Source organism: Cryptomeria japonica, chromosome 6 (assembly GCF_030272615.1).
Source record: "Cryptomeria japonica chromosome 6, Sugi_1.0, whole genome shotgun sequence".
NCBI lineage: Eukaryota > Viridiplantae > Streptophyta > Pinopsida > Cupressales > Cupressaceae > Cryptomeria > Cryptomeria japonica.
The window spans coordinates 380,166,338-380,174,901 of NC_081410.1; the positions used below are offsets into that span (position 1 = coordinate 380,166,338).

Sequence of the window (8,564 nt, forward strand, 5' to 3'; positions counted from 1 at the left end):
TTTAGTTTGAAAGGTTATTTGTAGAAATCTTAATGCTAAAAAATGAAAACTAGTTTGGGACAATTTGAGTAATGTTACCCCATAAATTTTTTTAATTGATTCATTATAGACCAAATGCCAATGAGCTTCACTATGATATTGTCCTTTTTGAATCCTCTAACATAGGATTCAAAAGACTATTCAAAATATTCACAATTGAAATTTTCATGTTGGTATAAAAATTCACATTAAATACAAAAATCTTACACAATTTTAGAGGTTCACAATCCTCTACAATTTTCTTTCTCACCTCCTAAAAATTCTTCATAGATCTCGACTCTTGTTAGCATTAAGCATCAACTAGGTAATCTTGGTATTTACCTTTCCTTCATTTTCTTGTACCTTCACTCCACCTCTTTCCTAATTATCCTTTTGCATCTCATTACTTCCTTTGTGAACTTTTTATTCTATTACCAATCACCACTTTCTCTACTTTTTTACAAATTGTCATTATATCAATTATGTAGAGTAATTTTTTTAATAAATTATTTCATATTATTCTTTTACATTAATATTTTGGATCACACTTCATAATGTTCATCTTATTAATAAATTGGATTATTAATAAATTGGATGATATAATTTATAAGGAAAATGTGAATGTGATTCTACACAAATAAGATACTCAAAAACTAACATGTTGGATGTTGAACCTAAGCCAGAAGTTGCAATCTTTCACAATCTATACCCCCATTAAATTAGCACTATTTTATTGTGGATTTAAATATGTTGCTAATACTTGGAAAGAAGACAAAACCCTTTGTTAATAATGCAAAAATTCTTAACCAAAAGATCAAATTATGGTCTTTGGCAAGGTACCTGTTCACATATTAGTCTAGTGCTTGTATATTTAATGCCAACTTTTGCATCCGCATAGACAAATACAATGGAAAATAATTGTTACAAAGAAATGATTCCAAAGTCTTATTACATGTTTTGCTATGCATAATCATTATAATCAGGGGTCTCCATCACACTCTTGCCTTGGATAACAACTGTTTAATGGTAGGCTTGGCATATTTGTTGCTGACTTCTTTATCTTATTGATGCAAGTAAAGAAGCTAATTAATATCATTCGTGACTACCATACACCATTGTAGAAACACATGGCTATGATGAACCTTTAGGTATTTCATTTTTTTCACTCCAAAATATTCATGAGTATCAATTAATTTGAGCAGTTTGTTGTTTCAAATGATAATTTCCATAGATGCAAAGTTGTATTTTATTAAATTTATTTAAATATTGAATAGATTGTGAGTTTGTGGAAATGGACAAATGAAACCTATACTTTCATTTTAGTGTTATTATCTCTGATATTGCCATGATCTTAATTTTGGACTTTTAAACTTTTAAGTTGAAATTTTCCTATAGAATTGTTTTGTTGTATTATATTAGTTTGACTTCTTGACCATCCCTTCTTGTTGAAAACAATAACAATATAACATGTACAAAATCATTTTTTTAATTAATTTTCACTTGCATTGACATGGATATATATTGTTAGAAGAGGAATGAAAGATTGTTTTACAAACTCTTAGTTGACCATGTTAAAGAATTGCTTCCTATAGTCTACACACCTACTATTGGTGAAGCTTGCCATAGATTCGGTATTATTTCTAGGCATCCACAAGGTCTTTCCATAAGATTGAAATAAAGGTATGTATATCTATGTCATCCTCAATTTCTTTTTTTAGTATTAGGATCATGTAGTTGCATTTATTACTAACTAGGATCATGTAGTTGTATGGTATGTGCATTCAATCCATATCTGAAATTTTCTTTTCGATTTTTGGTCAACTCTTGTTTTTATATAGTTGTTACCAAGACTTTTTTTTTGTTTGAGGAACACTTCTAAGAATTGTCTAAGTTGGGGTGCCTAATTTATCATCGTCTATCATTTTGTGGATAGTAAATAGTAGAGTGCCTTGTAACCTACTATCAACAACTCTATAGGCACTGACATGTTCCTTCATTGAATCATGTGTTGTCTTTCATAATAAGTATATCATATGTCTGTTACAAAGTTGGATAATATTTTCTGGTTTCTTGTTCACATATGAAATGACTGTCACTTCTCTCTAGGATCTAATTTAGAGGTAATTGAAATTGGCAGGGGAAAGGTACTTGACGTTTTGAAGAATTTACTTGAATAGAACATCAAGGTCATTAATGTCACTGATGGTGAACGTATTCTGCGACTTGGAGATCTTGGATGCCAGGTAAATTTCATGCAAAGAATTTGACTTTTCATGTGTTAATATTTCTACTATCTGGAATATAAAGGGTGCATCTTGTAATTTCTTTATTCTTATATTTCTTTTATTTCCAACATGTTACATTTTTTTCTTATGTTATGACTATTGGAATTTGTGTTATTTCATCTGACATGCTTATTATGAACAATTATTATCAGGGAATGGGAATTCATGTTGGAAAACTTGCTATGTATACAACACTTGGGGGAGTTCGTCCTTTAGAGGTATTCAACCCTTGTAATAATAGATCTTGTTTTAAAGTAGTTGTCTGACTTTAGGATGTTATCCATTTATTTCATTGGTCAGTGATTACTAATTAATAATATCAAATGATCTTGTAGCTATTAGTGGTAACTTATTTTTGGTTGATTCTGGAAAAATGGTACAAAATAAAACTTGAATTAACATTTTATTAAGTTACAAAGACCACCTTGTATTTTAGCTAGTAAGATACCATGTAAAAGGTATCAATTTTTTCCCCTTTTCTTGTGTATGTTTCGAAAGGTTGGCAGTAAGTTCTAAAATAAAATGCAGTTTGGGTCATGGGGAACTGAATTATGTTACATGATAGTCATATATGACATGAGCCTAGTTTGACAACTTGTATGTGAGCAGTGTCTTTTAGTAACAATTGATGTTGGGACCAAAAAGGAAACATTGTCGAATGATGAATTCTACATAGGGCTTAGACAGAGACATGCTACAGGCCAGGTTTTTTTCTTGAATAGAAAATATTTCATATTTACTTTTGTAATTTTTCCTATGGCCCAATTCTACATGATACAAGTGTCTAACTATATTATGTGATCAAGGAATATTGTGACCTCCTTCACGAGTTCATGTCTACTGTCAAACAAGCTTATGAAGATAAATTTCTTATCCAGGTCAGGAGGAGCCCCTGCTTTTAATTGAAATGTATCTTTAACTTGATATTCCTTTTTCAAATTAGGTTAAGGATATGGTTTAAGTTTTACCTTTCCCAACAATAACTAATAGTGAATACCTAACACAATTTTTCAGTAACAATGGTATCTTCAATTAATACCTAATTTACCATGTTTAGATGTTTGAAAAAATAATGTATGCAGAATTTAGTTTGTCTTCTTTTGTTGAAATTGTTAAATATCTGCCAACATAGAAGAATTATTAGAAGTCAAATGTTAATTTTAATATTTACATCGTCTTATTGGCATTGCAGGGGCTCATTGGGAAGACCAGAATGAAGTCCTTTCAACACTTAAAACAGCCATGGGCACATGAGAATGAATACTGTAAAAGATTAATGGGTGTCATGGAGGTTGAAAATGTTGGATATTTGAGTACCACCACTGACAAGAGAATTTATATATTTTTAATACACAACTTTAGATGCAAATGAATGGAGGAATTTGATTGTTAGAAGTTGAATAAAGGTGTTATTAATCAAAGCATAAGGAGACACCAAATAAAGAGAAACATAACACCTCGACTTTATCTTTGCAGCTGGAATTAGTGATATGATATGATACATGACCCTATTGAAAATTGATGACTTTTGTTGAATAATACCTCAATAATGACGTAGTCTATTTCCAATAAGGCATATTGAATAGTTAATTTCAATAAAATGGATTGAATGGTTATTGAATTGTTATTTTCATAAAATAGATTGATTTTATTTAAACAAGTTAAATGGTTTTTGAATGGTTCTTTCAACAATTTTCATGGATGATGAATGGTTATACATGGTTTTTTCATGTGGTCTCTATATATTTTACTATAATAGATTAGAACATATCTTATGTTATTCAATGTGGATAATAAACTAGTAGTAGTTGGTAAAAGTTATATCATAGTTTCCTTCAACATTTATGTTACATTGTTACTGATCAGGTTAGTCAACAATTCAAACATATGTAACTAAACATTGAATGAACTTAGATAAACATACTAAAAATTTACTCAAGAAATGAACCTAGAAAGTAAATAAGCATATAATGAACTTAGAGAATGAACTCACAAAGTAAATAAGCATATAATGAGGTCATGCTCACACACAATTTATAAAATATACTCAGAGAATGAGGTGATGCCACATATGAACTCAAAAAATGAGGTCATGCTCACACACAATTTATAAAATATACTCAAAGAATGAGGTGATGCCACATATGAACTTAGAATGTAAATAAGCATATAATGAACTCACAAAGTAAATAATCATATTATAAGATCAAAAAATGAGTTCATGCTCACACAAAATTTACAAAATTTACTCAAGTAGTGATGTGATGCCACATTTATTCTTCTTTCCCATGCTGAGTCGGACACGGCTAAATTGGCTCCAAATTGTTATATTTATTCTAGTGAACAAATTATCATCAAAAGGAGTGAATGTGTGTTTGTTTGGGCAGCTAGTGGTAGATTACACGTGTTTGCACTAACTTCTCTTTTGTGCTATGCAAGTTTGTTGATCTCTGTTATTTACTTTCCTCTTATACAAATAGTGGAAGACAACTGCCTCCCATTATAGTTAGGGGCTTGTTTAGTAACCCAAAGGTGGGAAATGATAGTGGGAGGCAATGGTTGTGGGTAAATTGGCTCCAAAAAGTATAATTTCTGCATAACCTTCGTGTTAGTTAAAAATTACAGATCCTTGATCGTGATTGATAGAACAAGCTGCCGATTTGATTTTTTTGAATAAGTCAATAACATGAACTTTTTGGAGCCAGTTTAGTCGCGTCTGGGAGGCAGTTGTCTCCCATTGTCCATATAATAAGAAAGTCAATAACAGAGCTCAGATGCAACTATTCTAGCTCCAAAACGACATACACAAATGTTGCATTGTCTCAGATAAAAGTGTAAACAAGGGTCTTGGACCATACAGATTGAATATACATTCACGACATCATCAGTCTATAGAATTCAAACTAACATCATTAACAATTTTCAAGTATCTTCTCTTATTTTTTTAAGATAGTGCAAAGTCTCCTACAAGAGACTAGGATGGGCACAAACTACTCTAAATTACCAACCAAATCTCGCTTCTATCCATTTAAGGTAAGGTTGGATGCGTTGGGTATTTGGGGAAAATTATAGATGTATATTTATCTGAAGGATACAATATTTCAGGGAATAGACATATAAAATACTAACGAAGTTATCTAATACTTATCGACATACTAATATATTTTCTCTGTGTTCATTTTATAAAATGAATATTTAACACACTTCTTTGCAAAATGCAAATTTGTTATATATTGCTCAACCCAACTATTGCAAGGAGGTATATATATGCACTTAACATTCCATGATACCTCATTTATTTATTTCTTTTAACTTTGAACCCATCATTTAATTCCTTTACTGTTAACATGATAGTTTCTACTTCACATATTATATCTTTCATCTAACTTCAGAAATGCTATCATTTCCTATAACTTATTTATTATCATTTTATTTCATTTACATTGAGAAGACATAAATAAGCTTTGAACTAAAATGCTTATCTTACAAGGCCAAAATTTCAGCACAAGGATACTCATCGAGGTCATTACCTTCAAAGTGTTTGTTGATAGATGAATTGATTTACATATCATAGGAATGACATTTATTTCCAATGTCTCAGTGAGGTGGTTAGCATAAAGGATGATCCCTACTGAATTTTGAATCCTGTTGGGTCACATAGGTTTCCATAACAGAAATCAAATAAAAGAAATCAACAGAGGTTCATAACACACACCACAACAATAGAAAAATAATGACAGACGACGTGTATGTCAGTTGCAAGGGCAACAAGAGAAGGTTGCCTCCACAAAAGACAAGGCTACTAAGTAAGTTTCATTTTTGTCTCAAGCTTTAGGGTTTACTAAGTAGGTTGTTAACGGTAGTCTCATACTGATGGCATGCATATAATACATGAGAATACATGCATGGTTGTAGCTACGCACACTCTAGCCAATTATGCAGCATAATTGGTTGTTCGAGATATAATTGACTATGTATATATGTATGTTTATGTGTGTGTGTGTGCACATGATATATATAGAGATAGAATGTCAAACACACATATACACACAAACACATGCATAATTGGCCGACTACAAAAATGGAATACTAAAAAATGTGACACACTGCAACAAGGCTACTAAGTAGGTTGTTTCATTTTTGTCTCAATGAGGGATTATGTTGCATAGATGGGTAGGAGGCTTGAATATGTTGACATTTATGTGTATATATGTATGTTTATGTGTGTCTCTGTATATATATATATATATATATATATATATATATATATATATATATATATACTGGTGTTTTGTGTTTTATGTGCTTTGTATGATTGATTTTATCTTATGCATGCATTCAAAATAAGTGTTGGTTATTGAAAAGTAAAATAGATAGTGAAATTCTATGATACACTAATTCACCCCCCACCCCCCGCCCTCTTAGTGTAATTCGTGTGTTCAACAACAACAATTAATGCAACTACATCACATAGCCACAACATAAAGGATATGTAATAGTGTCACCATATACTTACCAATCATTCGAACCGATATACTACCATGGATACCTCTAATGAACTTCTGGGTTGTCTTCAATCATGTTGAATACGTGTCAAACCATCTCTCTGAAATGTCTCATCACACAACATTTGTCTATCTCTTCAACTTCGCCAATAATCACAAGTTGACATCAATAAAAACATATGTTGAGTTGACTTTATTGACAACACCATGTTGCACATATTGTCAACATGTTTCATCTCCAAGTCTATGACTCCAATTTATTTAACAAGGTTGTTGAAAGGGTCTCTCCATTGAGAAGGCCCTTATAGAAAAAGGACTTCTAAAAATATTCAAAGAGACCAAAGACTATCTCAGCAACTCTAATGAAAAATCTTATAGTTGTGAAACAAAAACGTAATGAATGATGGCCTAGTAGATTCTAAAGTGGTCAATATGGCTCAACCCGTGATTAGCCTGAAATGACCTTCAACACCTAACATGCAAACATCAACAACAATCACTCACAAAACAATGATCAATTAACAAACGTTGCTCAAAATAACTCTCAACATGATCCTCAAAGGACTAACAACAACTTTCCAAGATGCACATACACACCCTTAGGGGAACCTATTATGTTAGCTTTGAATAAGCTTGTGCAATTGAAAGTCATTATGCTTCTATATATAAAACATTATGAACTAGGACATTTCAAACCTCTATGGTGGAGTGACAACGACTCCAACAAATATCATAGGTCTAAGGGACATAAAACCTCTGAATGTTACAAATTTAAGGACATTATCCAAAGACCTTATATTCTAGGGAGTAGTGATTGATAATCCATCTGGGACCTTTAATAGTGATCACACCTTCATAGATCCCTTGTAAAACCATGGGAAATGAAAAGCCTCTAGTTTAGGGACTAATGCTAGAAATAATGCCAACTACACCAGTGTGTCTCATAAGTATATATTAAACCATATCCAGGAAGCCAACACTCATGTCTCGACAATATTTATCAAAAATAAAAATCATGATTGTGTTGTAGCTACACGATCCAAAGTGACCATGTAAGGGGCCACTTCTAAATCCCAACCGTCCAATCAATACAATATTTTGGATCATCTAGGAAAGACACTTGTATAGATCCCTATTCTTGAGTTGTTACATATATCCCCTACACATAAGGTTGTCTTGGATAAACCACTCCAGGCTTCCTTAGTTCCTATGGACATAAATGTCAACTAGTTTCAGGCCATGGTAGGACTCCTTGGTACTACACACCATGTCACTTTCAATGGTCATGATATCCCTTCACACAAACTGAACCATAATGACCCACTCCACCTAGAAGTATTTGTCCATAAACATAAAACCAAACAAGTCTTGATAGATGGAGGAGCAGGCTTGAACAATTGCATTCTAAAATTGGTCAAAATTCTAGGATTCTTTGAGGCAACCATTGATACATCAAAAAGGATTGTAATCAATGCATATGATGATGCAATACATCCTTCTAAGGGTGTGATCACTTTTCATGTCCGAGTTGGACTAGTGGTTCTTGGTCATCCATGGATTCATGTCATGAAATCCATCCCATCCACATACCAAAAATGCTTGAAATTCCTATACAATGGAGCTAAAATTACTATACTAGGTGATCCTAATCCTTTCCAATTTCACAACAACCTGAAGGGGACTCCTGAGTGTCAAGTGTCAATCAACAGAGAAGCTTCATCATCTACCACATCTGCCTAAATTGATCCCTCATCAA

The 8,564-nt window shown here is 32.2% G+C and overlaps 1 pseudogene; it reads left to right on the forward strand.

The window, feature by feature from the left end:
- Positions 1-1,085: 1,085 nt before the first annotated feature.
- On the forward strand, positions 1,086-3,675 carry LOC131067363 (NADP-dependent malic enzyme 1-like; annotated as a pseudogene).
- Positions 3,676-8,564: the final 4,889 nt, after the last annotated feature.